Source organism: Rhipicephalus microplus, chromosome 1 (genome assembly GCF_043290135.1).
Source record: "Rhipicephalus microplus isolate Deutch F79 chromosome 1, USDA_Rmic, whole genome shotgun sequence".
NCBI classification, from domain to species: domain Eukaryota; kingdom Metazoa; phylum Arthropoda; class Arachnida; order Ixodida; family Ixodidae; genus Rhipicephalus; species Rhipicephalus microplus.
In genome coordinates, this window is record NC_134700.1 from 61,423,170 (window position 1) to 61,444,858 (window position 21,689).

Consider the following 21,689-nt stretch of genomic DNA (forward strand, 5'->3'; position numbering starts at 1 on the left):
CCGTCGGAAACAAACCCGTCGCGCTCAGCGGGCTTCGTTCATCTGATCAACTGATCGCCGCCGGTCACAAAAGTTCTCGTTGATAACGAGAGCTGTACGTGACTCTCCGGGTTTTCGACTTCCAGTCGCTCGCATGCAGCCTTGCCGGTGTGAACGTCGCTCGCGATTTGGTCGCAAATGATCGCAGAAGTCGCAAATGGTTGCGCGACCGCAGCTAGTTGCCGGTGTGCACCAGCCCTTGGGCATTCTCCATGAACACTTGGATCCGTTTCATTTATAATCTTTATAAGCGAGTGGGCACTCCCTAAGTCCTCTTGCATGTTTTGCTAGTAGTAGTAAACTAATTTATTAATGTAGATGACGGTTTCCTAAGTATCGAGGGCTGTCAGGCCATGCCTGGTCGCCACCTCGTCAGCGCGTTTGATGGCCTGGAGCTGGGTGTCCAGGCTTGTAGTCGTGAGGAATCTCTCCCAGGCCTCACTTGAAGGTGACTGTCCTAATAGGTTTGGTGGGGGAGGGCCTTTCCTGCATCCCCAGATGATTTGGTCTAAGTTTGCGGCCTGTGTCTTACTAAGGGTGCACGTAGATGTGAATAAGGCTGGGTATATGTGTGTGTACATGTACGAAGAATTGGATGAGTTCATTTGAAGCCACAGGCAAGTGATTTGTTGAGCTGCCAAGACGCTGTGGTTACATTCGATACGAACGCTAGGTCTGGCTGCGTGTCTGCACTCACGCTGTTGCCCCTGCTTATTGGGTCAGCAGGGTTCGCAACGAGCTCAAGCCATAGATCTTGCGAGTCTTCCCAAAGGTGTTTGCCTTTAGGCGTTTCACGCATGTATCTCCTGACCCCGTGTAGTGCATTAAAATCACCCGCAACTAGCAGAGGTTCCCCGCTTGTGGCCGTGCTAGCCATCCGGCTTAGCTCCCCAAATCGGTACTGCAACGTGGGTTTACTGTATACGTTAAGGAGAAACAGTCCTCGCCCATGCCTAGAAAATAATTCTACGAAAACGTGGGGTATATTTGCCCAAGCAAGTTCCCGCTGCGCCACTGTGACGTTACTTCTAACAAGCACGACGACGACAAGTGCCGGAGACGGTAATCGCAATGGCGGCGACCATGAGAAAACCGACGACGTGAGTAGAACGCCCCGCCGCCGGTGCCCCGCGGCCACCCCTGGCAACTCGCCATGTGCCGACCAGGATGTCACCCGTTGTTTTCTCTGTCTGCCTGTCAGTCACTGCCGCGTTTATGGCTTTGTAACCGGCAAGTATTGCCGGATAGTTTGTCTCCTGCAAAATGATAACATCAGGTTTGGTTGCGCAGCCGCGAATATATTGCTCGAGATTTCTCCACTTCCTCCTATAACCCTGGCAGTTCCACTGCCGTAGATTAGTGTCGGCTGATTTCGCGTCTCCGCTCTGTCAGCGTGTTTTGCTGTTGTTGACTCGGTTGCTGTCAAGCGTACGGCTTGCTTATTGATCTAATCGGTCTGGCCCCAGCTAGCGGCAGTCGGGCTTCTACGTTTTCTATGCGCGCCACGGCCTCGGTGAACATTTGAGCCATTTGCTCAGGCAGCCTAATTATCGCACTGTTCAACTTATTCATCTGTGCCACATGGTTTGCAAAACGCTCACTGAGGCTGTTTTCTATAATATTGATGTGTTTGTGTCGTTGCTCATAATGTTCACATTGCCGGGGGGTTCGGGTCTCGCAGGATCTAGTGCAATTCTTTTCGCGGTGCACGGGTGGTCGTCTCGGCCGTCTGCCTCTTCCCCCTAACCGCCTTCATCGTTCGTGGTCATCTCCGCCACCTCGGGTCACGTGGAAGTCGAGGATCGTAGCGACGAAGGTGGCAGTAGCGTCACCTGTTGCCGTGAAGGTTGCAATTATGAAACCTCGGCTTTTAACATGGAATTTTCCGCTCTGAGGATAGCGTTTTCGCGTTTAGGCTCAGAAATGATTGATTGTAACGGTGCTAGGCGTCGTTCTAGAACTCGTTCTATTGCTTGCTCGAGCTCGGTCCCACCACCGCCACCGACAGTGGGACCAAGAGAACGATCCGCGAAAGCAACGCCACCGGCGGGAAAAGCGGCGACATCCGCCCATCTCAAATGTTCCCCAGTGCTCTTGTGCCCCTGTTGCGGCTGCCGCCACGTCTGGTGCTGCTGAATTTAAGTGCCTTGGTTAAAGGCTGCGGTGCCTGGATCGGCGCCACCACGCGTCTTCGACGTGCTTCTCGGCAACGCCATTTATTCTCGGCGTCAGTGTGCAGCTGCGAGAGCGGGACCGGCGTTTCTCCTTGCCGGTTCTCGCGTCTAAGCTAGTCGAACCTTTTGTTGGGCTGGCGTTGCACGAATTATTGTTTAACGATAGATAATGACCGTTATGACCTGCGTTGCCTCCTGTGCCGATGCTGCTGTTGCATCTGCTGCCTTACACCTCTGCCGCTTTTTCTTCTTCTCGTCGTCTTCGCTATAGCTAGCGCCGTTTGACTATGTATGGAGTCTTGTGTCTCGCTTTTCAGCTGCGGTCTGTCTCCTGTAAGGTGACCTTTGCCACACAGTCGACACTGCGGCTCACATGGTCAGATCGCGGGTTGTTGCTTCCACAGCCCCAGCATATCTTGTCCTTAGGGTGGGGACACGTCCGAGCGATGTCCCAGCCTGCCACACTCATACGGTAAGGACAAACAGTCCTTAACCATGGCGGCACACGTCGATGTGCTTCCTAAACAGGGAGCATCTGACAAACATAGGTCCGTAAAACACGTGTCTGGGTACGTGGAAGCCGTCAAACAATATGATTATGTTGTTCGTGAAGCCCATGCGCTCAGCGTGCAGCACTCCGGGGTTTCCGGAAGGTCTCTCATTCCGCATTATCAGCCCTTGGCATGTACATTGAGCCCTATCTGACAAGAAAGGGTTGCTACGTTATACTCGCTGGGCGTAACCTCCTTGGTTTTAGAAAGGTTTAGCGAGCGTTGAGCCGCAGTGCCATGAATACAATGAACTAGTACATACCATGAACACGAGGTGGTCAAAAGTGAGAAGTAGACACGAAGCGCAAGCTGTAAGAAAGTGTGCGTGTTCCACCTCTCGTTTAGTCCTTGGAATATGCACTGTATGGCGGTGCTTCATTATGGGGAATACATGGTGAAAAGAGGCGAGATGGTGGTACATGAAGTGTTGGATAGAGGGACTAACGGACACAGAGACAGATGCATGGACGGACGCATGGATGGCTGCACGGAAGATTGAACGCATGGACAGACGCAGGGGCGAATGCATGGAAGAACGCAGGGACGGACGCACAGATAGACGTGACGAACAGACGCACGCACGGACGGACGGATGGACGCATGAACGGTCAAACAGACGGACGCATGGACGAACGGAAGCAAAAACGAATAGACGAACGAATGCTTCACCCCAATCTCCATCATTCAATCCATGTATATGCTGCCATTTTTTTCCTGTAATACGGAGCCGTGGCCGCGGCTGGGGCTATTCTTGTAGTCGATGCGGCAGCCGTCGCTTGCTGCGTCTTCGCCATGCTGCTTTTGCGTTGGCTTAGACGCGCCATCGGCCTGTTTTGTTGTCTAGACGCTGCACCAATTTGTTCCCCCGCTGAAGTCTTCCGGCCGATTCTCTTCTCCATCTACCACTATGACATCCATTTATCTCTTGGAAAGGCCTGGTGTGCTTTCATCGGAGATCGGGAGCTCCGAGGAGATCTGGCGACACGTCAGTCTAGCAGGCCCTACCATCGAAGCGGCCGGGTTATTGCACAGTACGTAGAGACGGTGGACTTGACGTTCGTGCCAGCGGGGCGGAGGAAAAGGCTCCGATAATCAGCCAAAAAGTGGGCCCACCTGGCAAAGCTTAGTGACAGAGAAGTCCTTGAAACTTCCGCTGATAGATGGAGAGAATGGTTTCCCCGATGCGTTTGACAAACCACCAAAAACATAGGAAAGTTACGGAGCCGAAGTGAAACACGTCTGCATTCTGTGGTCCGAAAGAACTCCGAGACCCCTGTAAAATTTTTTTTATTTATATGTTTTTTTCTAATACACACTTTTGAATAAAAAATTAGCAGATCCCACGTACATTGGGAATCAATATTATGCAAAGCATGAATGAGAAATGTTATGTCGCTTTAAAATCAGCGCAACGTTACGAAGTCAAGACTAATGATGCCGTACATCACATCCATGTCATGATTATCCTGTTTAGATGTTTCGTCTACCTTCGTCATCAACTCACGTCACGTGATACCAAATTTAGGATATGTGGAGCTAGTGAAACGGCCGTGAGCACGTTATAAGCGTGGCATGCTGTCATGCCCTTACATGACACGCGTGTCTGAATCATCATGTTTGCACCCGTCATATATTTCGTCATTCATTGACGTCGCATAACACTAAATTTGTATGTGTGTAGCAAGCAAAACGACCACGAGCGCATCTGAAGGGCCCAATATACTCCAATGTAACATTGACGCGCGCGCACGCTGGGCACAGCGACGCTACGTAGCGAAACGCGAGCACTTCATAGTATGACGCCAGGCGCCAGCAATGTCCATTAGTGTGGCCCGATGGCAACCAGTGCAAAACGCGACTTGCTGCGTTTCGCGCCGATGCGATAGAGTAACAATACTTCATGCCGATGCGTTACCCAGACAACCTGCGTCACGCTCTTTGCGTGACGGAGGGACGATGGACGCGCTGAAACGCGCATGTGTCACAGCAACGCAGCGCGGCACGCGCCTGCGAGTATACGGCAGGACCGGAGCCTAGCGTGGCAACGCCGGCGTGACCTGACGAAATGAACGCCGGTGAGCGCGCTTATCGCGTCCTGTCGAAATGTATTGGCGCCTTGACTATGTATGATATGTATGCATGTTCTCACACGACACGCATCTTATGAATAATATGTTTGCAATAGTCACATACCTTCGTCATTCATTTGCGTTACGCGATACCAAACATGACATATATGAAGCTAGCAAAACAGCTGCAAGAGCATCATGAGTGTGCATATAGTCATGTTGTTACATGACACGCATGTCGTGATTATCATGTTCGGATGTGTCATTTACGTATGTCATCCGTTTACGTCACTTAATACCGAATTTGGTACATGTGAAGCTAGCGAAATGGCCGTGAGCGCCTCATGAGCATAGCATGTAGTCATGTTGTCACGTGACACGAATCTTATATTTATTATGTTTGCACCAGTACCATACCTTCGTTATTCGTTCACGTCACGTAATACGAATTTGGTACATGTGAAGCTAGTGAAACCACCACGAGCGCGTTATGAGCGTAACATGTAGTCATGTTGTAATATGACACGCATCTCATTATTAGCATGTTTGCACCAGTCACATGCCTTCATCATACATTCTCTTACCATAATACCAAATTCGGTATATCTGGTGCTAGCGAACACATCATGAGCGTGGCATGTATTCATGTTGTTACATGACACGCAAATCAAGATTTTCATGTTAGAGTCTGTCACTTCCGTTCGCAATGCAATCTTGTCATAGCGTACCAGTTTTGCAACATGTCGTGAACGAAATTACCGCAAGAGCAGCAGGAGCATGAAATGTAAATCATGACATTCATGAAATACATGTCATGGTTTTCATGTGATGAGTAGTCAGATGTGTTCTTCATACAGTCATGTTATGCCATACGATGTTTGGTATTGATACCATTATTGAAACCGCCACGAGAACTAAAAGACGTAGGTGGCTAGATAGATAGATAGATAGATAGATAGATAGATAGATAGATAGATAGATAGATAGATGGATAGATAGACAGACAGACAGACAGATAAATAGAGAGATAGATAGATAGATAGATAGATAGATGGATAGATAGATAGATAGATAGATAGATAGATAGATAGATAGATAGATAGATAGATAGATAGATAGATAGATAGATAGATAGATAGATAGATAGATAGATAGATAGATAGATAGGAAGTTGCCGAAGTTCGCTAAGAAATGCTTCGCATTTGAAATTTACTTACTTTACTTGGACTGACATGGGGGTGTTAAGCATAGAAGCTGCTGTGAGCTACTTGAAAGCTTTTTTGATTGATGCTGCAACAAATTGTATAGAACCTAAATGCGGACCACCAGGCAAACGACGATTTTCATGGTGGAATAATAAACGCCGTAATGCGCGCAATAAAGAAAGTAAGGCATGGAAGTTGCTTCGAGATTAACCAACGTCGGAAAATTTTATAAACTTTCAGAACATCAAGTCGCAAAGCAGGAGACGCGCCGAGAGACGAAAAGGGAAAGTTGGCACAAAGGTATGTCGCGAATCAATTCATACACAGATGAGGCGTGAGTCTTGAACATGGTTGGTCAAGTGGCAGGACGACAAGCACAATCACTTTCTCTAGTGAACACACAATTGGAGAGTTTGGAAGACCAGGCTAGCACCTTCGGAGTGCACTTCGAACAGGTAGGTCTCCAGCTCATCACACTATAATGAAGCGTTCCGACGGTACAAAACCAGAATAAAAAAACAGGGATTAGAGCACGAACCCACAACACACGGGGCTTACAATGAATCTTTCTGTTTGGCTGAAATACAAGCCTCACTTAGCTGGTACAATAAATTTACCCCAGGCCCGGTCCATGTGACATATAAATTGTTGAAACACCTTGCCACTGTAACCCAGAAAGCTCTCCTCTCCCTGTATAATGCGATATGGTCTTCCGACGAGCTACCCTCAGCCTGGAAGGAAGCTATCGTTATTATAATTCTAAAACAAGGCAATGACCTATCCTCAGTGTCAAGGTACAGGCCAATAGCGTTAATCAGCTGCCTTTGCAAGCACTTTGAGGAAATAATTAACAGGCGCCTGATGCACTTCTTTGAAACTAATCACCTGCTTGACCCATACCAGTCCGGGTTTCGAGAGGCTAAGTTGACTACTGACCACCTTGTTCGTATACGCACCAATTCGCGACGCTTTTCTTCATAAGCACTTTTTTCTTTCTGTGTTCCTTAATATAGAAAAGGCCTACAACACTGTATGGTGTTTTGGACCTGTCAGACCTGTCAGACCTTTGGACCTGTCAGACCTGTCATATATAAGTGTGCGGGGTAGAATGCTGACAATCATCGGAAGCTACCTGTCCAACCGGACATTCCGCGTCTGATTTAGCACTGTCTTATCCCGACTATTTGTCCAAGAACGAGGAGCGCCACAAAGAGGTGTATTGAGCTGCACACTTTTCATAGGTAAAATGAATTCCTTGCACCTGTCTCTCCCACGTAATAATTTTTTACTGCATATGTGTCGATGATGTACCGATTGGTTTCAAATCGTGCCACATCTCAATGCACCAACGTCAAGTTCAACTAGGGTTTAACAAGGTATCTCAATGGACATATAAGAATTGTTTTATACTCAACGTGCTAAAGAGCACTTGCGTCTTGTTCTGCCGAAAGAAGGGCCTCAATCCTGACCCCGACATTGACCTGCATGGTCAACGTCTGTCTGTGAAGAGTGAGCACATGTTTGTTTGCCTAACATTAGACACCAAACTTACCTTCAACCCACACACCAAGTATTTAAAAGACAGATGCTTAAAAGCAATAAAAATTTTTAAAGTGTTGAAAAATTATATAAATTATATAAAAATATAAATTAAATAAATTGTATAATTATAAATTATATAAATTGTATAAAATTATATAAAAATGTCTGATAAATATATATAAAACCTTTCTACGCACACTTTTACGTTGCGGTTCTATAATCTATCAGTCTGGGACACCATCAGCCTTCAATATTCTTGACCCGGTCCACCATCTAGGCATTCGTCTATCTACGGGTGCTTTTCGCACTAGCCATGTGGAGAGCATGTGCGTGGTTTCGAGTGAGTGGTCGCTCCACCTAAAGAGATATTGCCCGTTTTTTATGCACTTTCTGAAGGTGAATACAGACAAGCAACACCCTCTCATTTCACAAATAATGATTTGTCTTGTCCTAGCTTGTTCGAGAGTCGACCTACGTTAAGGTAGCCCTACTCGCTCCATGTAGGGGCCTGGCCGGAGAAACAGGTTTGGCTCTTCTCGAACACAGTTTGATGGCTCCTGTTGCGTACCTGCCACCACCGCAGTGGCAGCTTATACACTGCGGTTTTTCTTTCATGGAAGTCACAAAGCACGCACCACTTGCACACATACATACGTGCTTCCTAGACTACAACATAAATACACATGCCCTGAGTTCTTTACCGATGCCTCAAAGTCCGACACTTCTGATCGTATGCAGCGGTAGACTAATTTTTTTCCGAGGCCGGCGTTCTTCATACCGATGCAAGCATTTTCAAAAGAGAAGCTCATGCAATACGGGCGGCTGTAAAACACATCAAACAGATAAAATTACAAAAGGCGGTAATATGCACAGATTTCTTAGGTGTGGTTAGAGCCCTGAAAGTTCTTAAAACACAAAAACCCTGTGCTGGTGTCACTTTACTCACTTCTGTGCACACTGTACACTTCAAAAGACCATGTCGTCGTCTGCTAGGTGCACCGTGAGATACAAGGGAACGTTTGGGCGGACAACCTGGCTGCTTCCGCTAACGTCACTACTTCCGATTCATCAATAACAACTCCGGCACTTCACTTGAGAGCTTTTTCTAAAACGAAAGCACAGGGAGTAATGGCAGAGCACGTGGGATAGACACACAAACAATTAACTCCATGCTATTAAGCCGCATTAAGCCGCATGTTTCACGGTAAATGTGTAAGTTGCCCATCGGTTGCGTTGTTGCAAAAAGAGATTGCGTATCTCGATCTTTTTTAAGTTGCATAAGTATTTGTTTTCAGCCCATTCAACAAGAGACAAGAGTTTTGCTGACATTGTATCGCAGTGGTTGTTCCTGCACCCTTCTACGCATCCCCAATTTTTTTCATTTTTCGCCAATATATGTACACCATTCCGATAATAAATCTTTGTTGAAAGCCAGCGCTCTTTTCTGTCCTTGTTTTTTTCGCTTAAGTAGTCACGAAGTACCTACTTCTAGGTTGCGCTGTTCCTGCATTCAGTTATGTCCTACCAACTTGCCCAAGCTTCCACGCTTCATAACTTCATTTCTAGTACAATGGGCTCTTTTTCTTGCTCCTTTGTTCCTCCCAGTGTTTTATTAGGTTGTATCGCCCTGGCTGTTTGCAAAGCTAGGTCCTTCGCCAACTGCTTCCGTGTCAAGCTCTTGCCTGCAGAGGTGGCATTCTTTTGTGCTGGCTTCACTCGTTCGCTTGGACATGGTGCTCGCATTTGCAAGATTTTGCGTTCAGAGTGGTTGCGCCTGGCTCGCCTTTGCTGCCGGAGCCTCTATCTGCCGCTACAACGTTCAGTAGGGCCCTCTACTGCCAAGAAGAAATGGCGTGAGTTATCTGCCTTGGCTGACAGCATGACGGAATTTATGTGGCAACACACACTTCTTAGCGTATGAGCTGTCCCTTCAAAGAAGCCAGTCTTGCCGAAGAACCGGGTACACATCGTTGGTGATGTTGAACTTCCTGAGAAATTGCATGATGTTTTGGGTCTTGGACCAAAGTTTGCTGTTGAACCTCGAAAAACGTCACAAGGGCAACTGACCCTCGTACGACAAGTTGCTCGGCGCACCCCGGACAGCGAGATGAACAGGTGTGTTTCTGAAGGTGTGGATGTTTCAACACGCCGTAAACCACCTAGTAGCGCAGTGCCCACTAGAAATGTTGTATGTTTCTTAAAAGCCCAGTCTTTAGCTCTTTTACCATCAGACAAAGAAGGTGGCTTTGCTGTTTTGCCTTCCCTTTTGTTTAAGGACAAAGCCACCATGGCTATAAAATCTGTTTTTAAACCCAGCCACTCTTCTATAGCAAAAGCTGAATTGAAAGCGAAAAAGCTTTGCAACTCTCTCGGCCTAGATAAAGTTGCAAAATCAACCGACAAATCAAAGAAGTTAAGTCTTGACATCTTTTTTACCGCTAAGACGCACAAGATTGACTGCCCACTGCGGGTAATAGTTTCTGAAAGCGGGACGTGGCAAAAACAGGTCGCCTTGTTTTTACAAGAACAGCTTAACCTTTTAACTATTGCCGATCCTTTCCTGGTAAAAGACTCTGAGGCTGTTATTAAGTTTTTAAAGTCTAATGACAAAGGACTGAAGGCTTTCTCGATAGACGTGAAAGATCTATATCATCCACTTCCACATAACGCACTGCTCCAGTGCTTAGAAGAATGCATTGATTCGTTTCGGTCGATAAACTTCCAGAATGCGTCAGGTATGCCAGTTCATGGTTTTCTGAAATTGCTTTTTTTATTCAAAGTCAATGGTTGCGTCTTGGAATGAGCAGCATTTAATTAAAAAAAGTGGCGTTTGCATAGGTTCCTGTTTGGCACCAGTCCTGAGCTACATCTTTCTCGCGCATAGGGATCGCCACATTCAAAAAGATCTCGACTTGTCTTTCGTTGTGAAGGTCTGTAGGTTTGTTGATGATTTCATTGTATTTATTGATTGTTTGGATGCTGTTTTTGAAGTTGCTGTCCTTAGTCTTCTAGATTTGTTTAAGAAGCACTTGTATCCTCTTGAACTTACTCATGAGTTACCGTCTGGAAATTCGATTAGGTTCTTAGACCTAACACTCTGTCTTAGAAGTAATCAGGGTTGGTTGGTATGTGGGGTTTAACGTCCCAAAACCACTATATGATTATGAGAGACGCCGTAGTGGAGGGCTCCGGAAATTTAGACCTCCTGGGGTTCTTTAACGTGCACCCAAATCTGAGCACACGGGCCTACAACATTTCCGCCTCCATCGGAAATGCAGCTGCCGCAGCCGGGATTTGAGCCCGCGCCCTGCGGGTCAGCAGCCGAGTACCTTAGCCACTAGACCACCGCGGCGGGGCTCTTAGAAGTAATCATTTGTGCTGGCTGTTTGCACCGAGAAGTGGTAAAGCCCTTTTACCTTTCCAGTCAGCTCATTCAAAATTGGTGAAAAGGGGTATCATTAAAGGTTGCCTGGTAAACGCTCTCAAGAGGTCATGCCCGCACTCGATGCAATGTAGTTTCAAAGCACAGGTAGAGCGCCTCTTAAGCGCTGGTTACTCGAGCGTCCTGATTTCAGCTGTTGCGAAAAAACTTTTGAAGCAAATTAAAAATCAAGGAGGGCGATCTCAGCCTCAAAGAGCGTCTGTTCCCATGAAATGTGTTGCAGTTCTTTATCTGCGCAACGTGTCGCATCGGCTGAAAAAAATCGGTAAACGCGCTGGTGTCAATGTTGTTTTTTCTGCCCCAGAAAAGCTTGCAAAGCTTTGTAAGCTGGTGAATAATCCATCTGCTATTAGAGGAAGATCCACTGGAAAACACAGAACGCGCTTTGTACCTTGTGTTATTGGTGTCGTATATCTCATTCCGCTTTCGTGCGGAATGGTATACATAGCGCAAACCGGAGATGCCTTGATGACCGTTTAAGAAAGCACAATAACAATGTACACAATGTAGTTCAAGGACACTACAGAATCCACTGCCGAGAGTGCGGCTGCGTGCCAGTTTTTGAGCGTTGCGAGGTATTAAGCAAGCACAACTCGCAGGCCACGCGTGAGATACTTGAAGCTTATCAAATAAACAAGTTTGACGGTAAATGTGTAAGTTGCCCATCGGTTGCGTTGTTGCAAAAAGAAATTGCGTATCTCGATCTTTTTAAGTTACATAAGTATTTGTTTTCAGCCCATTCAACAAGATACAAGAGTTTTGCTGACATTGTATCGCAGTGGTTGCTCCTGCACCCTTCTACGCATGCTCAATATTTTCATTTTTCGCCTATATATGTACACCACTCCGATATTAAATCTTTGTTAAAAGTGAGCGCTCTTTTCTGTCCTTGTTTTTTTCGCTTCCGTAGTTACGAAGTAACAACTTCTAGGTTGCGCTGTTCGAGCATTCAGTTAAGCTGCAACTAGGTAATTGGCCGCAACTATAAAAATCACGACAAACAGATGTAACACGTACAGGCTACACAGGACACACACACTCTACACATACATATCTTCTGTCCACCGGCAATCCACCATTGTGTGAGAGTTGTGGAGAACCACTTAAGGTTCTCCACATTCTCGTCTAGTGCAATGAGTTAGATGCTCTGAAAAAAAAGCACTTTTTACTGCCCTACGGACAGAAGCTTGCACTACACACTGGGATGCTCATCGGTAGGGAACCGCTTTTTAAACTTCAGTCGCTTTGGACGTTTTGAAAAGATGTTCATGTCTTTAACCCCATACTTCGAGGGGATCCGTAGCACGGCCTCTATACCATGGTGGTGGCCGCAGTGACTACATCTCCGTCATGGTTTTATTATCAAGACATTTCGCCATTCACTCAACTGCCCATACTTCACGCCACTGTCAGGATATTTATTACTTCTATGTTTTGCCCACGTTAGCGCGAGCAATTTTAAGGCCCCTTTACAGCCAAGCATCATATCATTGGTAATATCTCTACTCTATTGAAATGACGCTCTTTCACCATCAATTGGCCATTGCGCCTTAAAATGCCACTCGTCATCATTATCAACGACTCCTTGGATCTGCCAGAGCCATGCCGAGCTGTAAATCGTGGATATTTTAAGTAAAAGGAAAAGCTAGAGACAGATGGCTTTTTCAGGAACTGCAGCTAATTAGAAACTGAATACCTTTCTTCATCCCTGAATCAGCCTTAATAAACAAAAAGTGAAGTGATGATGTATAGCAATGCTCTTGACTTCTGCTGTAGACGCTCACAAGTGAATGCATGTCGGATAAATTGCACGGACATCAAATCGATAAGACTGACACCACCCAGAAGCTGCGGAACAGTACCGCAATTTAGCAAATGTGAGAAAGGCCCCGGAGTAAACTACACTATGTAGCCTGCGCAAAGTTTTACAAAATTTGATTTTACTTAGGCCCGCGCTGGATTTTCCGCAGAATACGCCTTTTTATTTGGGCTCCTGAACTGTTTAACACCATCACGCGTACACAGCCGAAAAAAGTTAATGAGCACTGACCTAACTAAAAAATCTTGTACTACGTAAAAGCCAGATCTTCCTTACACATATATCGCAACCGATTGTAAGAACATTCTTCGAAGCATGAACGAAGCTCCCGTAAAAAAGACTGCAAAATTGGTCAGAATAAGCAAATACTGTTTATTATTACTCCATCAAACTGTGTGTTCCTGATTTCTTGCATATGCTAGTTACGCCAATGTAGCTGGGGCAAAGCATACGCAACAGTGCCTCGCACCTTTGTAAGCAACTTCCACGCCCTAACTGTAACGATAGTTTTAAAATATGATGACGCACTTCTTGACAACACAGCCAAATGCATGATGACGAATATTGCAGAAAGTGATATGCACTAAATTACTTGCTGTCTAAATGAATAAACATGCAAAAAATAGCGCCTAAAGCATCAAAATTGTACAAGATATTCTAGTCATAACGTACGAATCCTTTGTCTATAGGGCCGATTAGACCGTTTGCGATTCCTTGTCTATTAGGTACCCGTGTTTTCAGTAACCGCAAATGTCCCTGAGCTACAAAATAATACTATGCGGCATGTGCACTTGGTCTTGATATCACAGTGCTTACAAACAATATCCTTTCTTTAACGTAGTTCATGAATGTGATGAGCGTACACAGTGTTTATTTCTTGTGCTGCCGCAACTGTCGCCTCTGAAGAAACAGGGTAAGCCCACCGTGTATTTAAGGTAAAGTTTTTGCACCTTTTTCGACATAACGATAAGAGTTACAATAATTGTCTTGCTCCCATAGCGATAATGATACATTTCTCTTATTATTATTACATATACAGCACTGAAAACTGTAATGGTCATTTTTTATTTCTTTTATTTGGCTGCCTAATTATCACTGGATCATAGTTATTAAATGCCGCATTACAGAGTAGCACTCCCTTACAAAGCAATGCTTTTGCTGCAACATATTCTCTAGTATTCGAATACCAGCCAAAATCTATGATTCTCGAGTGTATGGTTTTGATAAATGATAGATATGTGCGGTTCAAAGTTCCAAAACCACCATATCATTATGAGAGACGCCGCAGTGTTGGGCTCCGGAAATTTTTGCAACCTGGGGCACCCAAATATAAAGGGCGCCCAACTCTGAGCACAAGGGCCTACAGCATTTTTGCCTCCATCAAGAATGCAGAGCTAGAGCTGAAATCCAATCCCACGACCTGAGGGTCAGCAGCAGAGTACCTTAGCCACTAGACCACCACAGTGGGGCCGATTCTAGATAGTTACTATGGTCGCTTGGAAATAGGAAAATGAGTACAAAAAAGAATGATTTCAGATATTCACATTTGAAGTTGAAAATCTTCAATATTTGAAAAATACAACGAGTTAACAGCGAATCGACGGACCCATTCAAAGGGCACCGTCAGATATTGTCACCTGCTTTTTCAAGAAAGACGATGGAAGTTGTGCATGTGCCATAAAGGACTATTAAATGGATGAAAAAGAAGAACTCGCTTACGCGTTCTAATAAAGACCCCGACCTGATTCTGGTGTCTTAATCGCTGCGGCAAGACCTCGGTTTTGAGGTCGTGACACTGGTGGAGCTACAACTTGATGCAGGACAGTCTTGCTCACAGCTGTTCACCTAATTCAAAGACTCAGCCCCTCGTCACGACTCCGGTGCACCGATTCAGTCGGCGCCTACTAGGCCTAAGTACAGCTCCTACCACATACACGGTTATCCTTCCATCGCAGGCCACTCTTTCCTCGCAGGGGACTCTTGAACATCCTCGCGTTCCTGAAGTTTTCCGAGGGGAAAAGTACGAGGATGTCGAGGACTGGCTTGAACAGTTCGAACGGGTCGCGGTATCCAACCACTATAGTGAACAGCACAAACTTGGTTGTGCATATTTCGCACTGTAAAATTCCGCGCGCACGTGGTATGAAATTCGCGAGGCTACTTTGAAATCTTGGGAAGATTTGCGTCGAAAGCTCCTCGATGGGATCGCGCACAGCAACTGATTGAGGCCTGCGTGCTAAAAATCCAACGAACAGCCACCATGTACGCAGATGGCATGCATGATACGTCTGTTTCGATGAGATGACCACGACTTGCCCGAGGCGAAGAAGGTGCGTAACCTCATGTAGGGTGTTAAGAAACCAGTGTTTGTGGGCCTCATACGAAATCCACCCACAACAGTAGATGAATTCATAAGAGAGGCGACTGTCAGCGAGCGTGCACTGCAACAACGATGCCGACACTGTGACCGCCTGCCTAACCACACGGCAGTAAGTGCTGCAGCTCAGAACACTGTTATCTACGAAAGTTGCCTGCGACAAATGATCAGGAAATACTGTGTGAGGAACATCGGGCCCTAGGCGTTCCTTGTACACTACCCGAAAAGGGAGTAACGGTGGCTAATAGGTTGGCGCGATGAACGGTTAGACCGTTGAGGAGCAACTGGAGAGAGAAGCGTGCAGCGCGCAAACCACTTAGTCTCCAAACACGCTCCGAAAAGATGAACCGCCCGGAGATTGCAGGCAGTGCGTAAAGCGTTGCCAAGGTGACTTGCCGTCCTCCTCCTCTTCTGGCTCAGTCTTTCCCCGTACTTTGCTGGCGACGGCTCACGCTGCGTCGCGCTCGGAGTGCTCGACCACGGCCTCCTAGATTCGACGATTTAGGAATTACTGCGTGGTGCTTGTGTTTACGCAAGGATGAGCGTAGGTTGCTGCATTTACGTTTCGCTGCACCCATGAAGTCTGGAGCAAATCTCGACACGTCACTACACCGCGCTGTATATCTCTGGCTTCGAGATAGTCACGACCAACACACGACAGCAACAGTTGAGAAGGCCAACATGGCGGCTGAGAAGACAGCAGGTCTATCGGAAATATACTTCAGTCCGACTCAGGAAAAAAATCAGCGCTGCATTCTATTCGCAAGTAGGTTCTCAATTTTTATTTTACTCGTCGCGTGTGCGATATGGATCGTGCTTACCGGCAACGGGCTTGGTCGTGTTGTATATCGCACGCACGAAATGCATCGCGAAGGTGGGATTACCTGTTAGACCCGGTGCCGTTAGTCCTTAAAAAGATGAATGGTTGTAACAGCCCCATTAGTCCCCAAAAAGACAAACCATACACCCTTTTGACACCCTTTTGTCTTAGAAAGTACCCAACCGCCTTTCGCATCTCTTGCCGAACTCGTCCGCCAGGAGTTCAAGCAAGCCATTACACCATCCGCGCCAAGTCCTGAGCCACATCCAGGGAGCTACGCTGATGTGGTCCGTCGTCCTCCTCCGTCATTTGTGGCGACGCCCTTCGAGCCACGACTCGCTGCCGCACCTTGGTGGTAATGGGATTCTATGAGACAACCACCAGTTCACCGAACTGACATATGGCGCATGGCCTACCATCAACTTATTTGCTTCCGCTGCGGAGAACCAGGTCGCATCGCCCCCTATTGCCGTCATGGCAATTCTGGGTTCGGGAAATTTTTTCGTTCCACTTCATTCCACTCTGAAGACCCTCGTGCCCTCGATGTCAATCAATTGTCGACTAGCCAAGCAACGCCACAATGTCGCTGATGATCTCCATCACCTGCACGTCACAGTGACTTTTCGAACCCTCAGAGCTACGCGGACGTCACCAGACTCAAAGGCCGTTCACCTAGCCCGCGCCGGGGAAACTAACTGCTGCGACCTCCGAGGGCAAAGTTGCCAATCGTAGAAACACCGAAACGTTCCCCCTTATCATCGCAAGAAGATATGACGACAACAACCACAAATACGACGACGAATACTAATGCCGATGAAGTTGTACGCACCGATCTTTGGGTTCTCATTGACGGACATCACGTCACAGCACTTGTCGACACCGGCGTTGATTTTTCGATCATGTGTCAAAAGCTCGCCGACCACCTCAGAAAAACCAAGACACCATGGACAGAGCCGCACATAAGGAGCGCTGGTGGTCAGCTTGTGACTCTCACGACTAAATGCACCACTCGATTTCGCATCGAGGATTCCAGCTTAGTGGGTACTTTGGTCTTCTTTCCAGACTGCTGTAAAGAGCCAATTTTAACATAGATTTCTTCAAGATCATGGAGCTGTTATCAGTATCCCTCAATGTATGGTGACGTTTTGAGCATATCTGAATGTCGACAACAGCAGCGAGGAACCACGCGGCCGTTTGCGAACAGCCGGCGATGTGACGCTCCCACTGAGGTCCTCCTGCTTTGTGTTGGTGTCCAGTGGATGACCTTGCTTTAAGGATGTGATAGCAAAGCACATGGTTGCTCTTTTGCTTACGCAAGGAATTTCCATCACGAGAGGCATCCTGGCGCTTACTGATGGACAGACAGGAGTGCTCCTCATAAACTTCAGCAAAGAGCGCCGTCAAATCCAGAAGGGTACCGCAATTGCCTACTACGACGATGTAGATCAAGGCAGGAATTGTTTTGCCTTGCGACCGGACGACGTGACTGTCACTGCCTCGACAAATTGGTGGGTGGACATCAGCTCCACGCTGCCGACCTCTGATAGGAAGCGCCGGGTTGAACTTATACACAAATTCGAAGACTGCTTTTCGCGTACGTCCTAGGTCCAGCAAACACCATTGACCAAGCACTGCATCAGTACTGAAGACAACACGCGACCGATCCGTCAGAACCCCTACCGTGTGGCTCCAAAAGAACGCGAGGAGACTAAGAAGCAAGTACACAATATGCTGGTGAATGACGTCATACAACCTTCTAAAGGTGCTTGGGTTTTCCCCGTGGTTTTGGTCAAGAAAAAAGATGGCAGCTTGCGGTTCTGTGTTGATTATCGCAAGTTGAACCAAACCACGAAGAAAGACGTCTATCCACTGCCTCGCATAGACGATTCACTCAATCGGCTGTGTCATGCGCGCTATTTCTCTTCAATAGACTTCTGAAGCTGCTGCTGGCCGATAGAAGTCGACGAGAGATATCGTGAAGAAACGGCCTTGGTGACACCCGAGGGCGTTTACGAATTCAAGGTGCTCCCTTTTGGGTTGCGCTGCGCGCCAGCCACTTTTCAGCGTCTCATGGACACCGTACTATTAGACCTGAAGAGGGCAAACATGCTTGATTTATCTGGATTATTTCATTGTATTCTCAGCGACTTTTTAAGAACATCTCAGCCGTTTATTCGCCGTCCTCCTAGCCATACGTTGGCCCGGCCTTAATTTAAAACCGGAGAAATATTATTTTCGTTTCAACAAACTCAGCTTCGTAGACCACGTCGTCAGTCACGAGGGTATTCTACCTGACCCACCTAAAATAGACGCCGTACCGCGATTTCCTGCACCACGCGACAAAAAGGCAGTGAGACGCTTGCTAGGGTTGTGCACCTATTACCGGCGATTTACCGAGGAGCTTTCTGTTGGTGCGGCGCCATTGACACGACTCACACCTGAGGACGTCCCCTTCCTTTGGGGTAAACAGGAGCAAATGGTATTCAATGAACTACGACACCGCCTGCAAACAACTTCAGTCCTTGCGCACTTCGACCGGGAGGTCCTTACAGCACTTCACACTGGCGCCAGAAATGTAGGCCTGTGTGCCGTTCTGGTGCAGTGGCAAGACGGCTGTGAAAAAGTATTAGGTTATGCCAGCAGATTTCTTTCTCGCACCGAGAGAGAGTTCTGCTACTACCGGAAAGGAGTACCGAGAAGGACTGACTACTGAGAAGGAGTGTCCGCCATGGTGTGGGCGGTCGTCAAACTTCGTCCACATTTGCATGGCTGCTCCTTGAAGATTGTTAGCGACCATCACTCTTTGTGCCGATTCACCAGCCTTAAAGATCCATCTGGCCGTTTGGCACACTGGAGCCTAAGACTTCAGGAGTTCGACATGACCATCATCTGTAAATCTGAGAGGAGGCACACCAACACCGACTTTCTCTCGTGGTTGCCAGTGGAGCCTGTCGCTCCTGATGATGAAAATATCGACATGGCATTCTTGACGTCAAGACGCCGCTGTGAAATGCCAGCACCAATACAAAAACGCTGTTTGTCTTGTTCACTTCATAGTATTTTTAACCGAGCACGTTAGCTTCTAGAGCTGGAAAGGCATACCGCGTTCCTCGCGACAGAAAAGCAAAAAGTGTGGCGAACCGCGCTAAACACAACGGCAACAACTCAATGACTCGTTACAATTTTGATTTTTTTCTATGAAAGCATTTAACCAGTAGTTCTAGTTTATCTATTTACACGTGACTTTGCTCAAGAGCTTCTATAAAAGATACTGAGAGGTGTTCTTTATGAACGAATGGTTCAACATCCAACTAGGCTTTGTTCAACTTACACAAAGTTCCAGCGTCCTTCGACCAAAGCCTGTAAGATAGATTGCTATTTTTTGATGTCATATGAAAATATCTGGACCAGGCAGCTTTCTGCATGTCCTTCAAGCTGGTTATATTTCAGTTATTGCCCACAATAATGATTTTGTTGCTAGCCAGTGATAACACAACTAAGACACCCCCGACCAAATATAGATTTTTCGACAGAAAGCTTCATACCTCTGCTTTTTTTGTTTTCGCAGTCCCGGGCCAATTGTGTCTGAATGTGTCAAAGTGACCACAGCTTGCAAACTGTAAATTCTACATATGGCTATGATGCTTTAACTGCAAGGAAACGCTTGCTACGTAAGAATGGGGGCATGGAATGCTACCGCTCAGGTTGTGAAAAATGCCATTTTTAGGGAAAAAATGTTTTAAGACAAACTAATGAATGATTATGTTTTATGAAAGGCTGCATACTTTTAAGGGCGCAGGAGAAAAAATAATTTGTGAAATATTTTTGCTTACTCTGTCTCCTTAAGCTGAAGCATACGTGCCACGGAGCAAAGTCGTTCTCGGGCTGGAATAGGGAAACAGTGCAATCGCTGTGCTTCAGTGGGCAGTTTTCTGTAATTTTTATTGCGCCTGCGTCTGCAGTAAACAGAAAAGACTAATAGCACCTGAAAGATCGAAAGATTAAAAGTATTTGTAGGAATATATAGTAAAGAGATCAGCAACTTTTTTGTAAGTAAAATTGTCAGATCAACTTCGTTTACTTCGAAGTTGTCAATGCAAAGTTGCCTATTTAAGCACTCAAGGAAACATTCGAGGACGCATCAGCTTCGCTTTTGAGAGTAGATCCTGATTGCGTAATCGGGTCTCGTGGGCATCGTTATCTGAACTATTAGCGCCTTTGGTCGTTTGTGCATGCCTCAACCGTTCCGAACGGCTGTGCGCGAAACGTTCGCCGTTGGGAAGTACTATTGAATGTACATTTCAAGCACAGTTCTTAAGTGCCCACTACGCCCTAATTATCCTCTACCTAATCAGCGAAGGACCCACTACGCGTCTGTGGATCAACACGCGGGCCTACGCAGCTATTCAGTTTGCTGATAGTCTTTTTACTGAAGATAAATTATATATATGTCTGAGAGATTTGTAATGAGTGATAACTTCGGACACCCTTTTTATATAAATACTCATCTTTTGTGCCTCGGGCAATTCTGCGCTTCTGCCATGCAATAGTTTGTTCTTTAAAGACACTCTTTCCGTGACTGAACATTCTTATAGTGTTTTTCTTTTTCAAAGCAGTTGTAACAAAAATTGACGCTCTATAGCCGAGCACCTGCTTGCCACGCTGACAGTCTTGTTTCGCGCCTCATTTGTACTCGGAACTTATTCCTATTCGTTTTATCTGCATCGTTGTCAATTTTTTCAATTTTTTTAATCTATTTGTACAAGCTGAACAGAAACGAAAAAAAAGTTGCTGAAAGGCAGCTCGACTAGTCCGTAGCCCCATCTTTCTTGCTTTTGGGTCACAGACAGGATAATAATTTTTCACTCAAAACTGAAGACGTTTTCACCAAAGGGGACGTCAAAATTCTTGCGAAGTGAGCTCTATAACACTATCGAGTAAAAAACGAAACACAGTGGGACGCACTCTGCATCATGCATAAAGTCGCGCCGTGATAACGTGCATCACTATGTTTTTTTTTTAAATTCGGCCTAGGGTTGGCTGGAGCAGCCTGCGCACTTGATGGGACAACACTATATTGAGCATTGCGAGTTATGCAGTACGTAATTGATTTCTGGGCAACGGCTTCATAGTAGAACATGCAGTGTGTCGCAGTACTGCTAAAAAGATTATTAGGCCTTTTCTCCGAAGCAGCATGTCAGTGTCACACCAGCCTTTCGTTTTCCGACCACGATGTCATTACAGCACACTGCAGATCGGCAACACCTGTGCAACACATTCAGACTCACACTCACGATAATTTTATTCAACCATACTCAGTTGGGCTCAGCCTCACTAAAATGTTGCTCACTCGAACTAATTCAGACTCATGGCACGATCTGAGCATGAGTTCGAGTGAGTCGACCCATAAACACGTCAGCCTAGGATTTGCTTTCTCCAGAAAGGCATTAGCTCTTTAACACTGAAATTCCGCGTATTCAGTGATCTCCTTGGCGCCATTTGTTATACTGCCTGCGAACACAATCTATGAATACTCGCAAACCAGTTAGGTCATGTTTCTTTAAAGAGATGACTACATGGGAAATATCAAGAACTCTCCTTGAAGAGTTGGATGTTGGACGGAGGACGCCAAAGCATCTCTCTCTACGAAA

At 46.3% G+C, this 21,689-nt stretch overlaps 1 protein-coding gene across 1 annotated transcript in view; it reads left to right on the top strand.

The window, feature by feature from the left end:
• Window positions 1-21,689, top strand: part of LOC119178005 (uncharacterized) — a 324,881-nt gene that overhangs the window by 41,538 nt on the left and 261,654 nt on the right. The gene's annotated exons all lie outside the window — the stretch shown is intronic.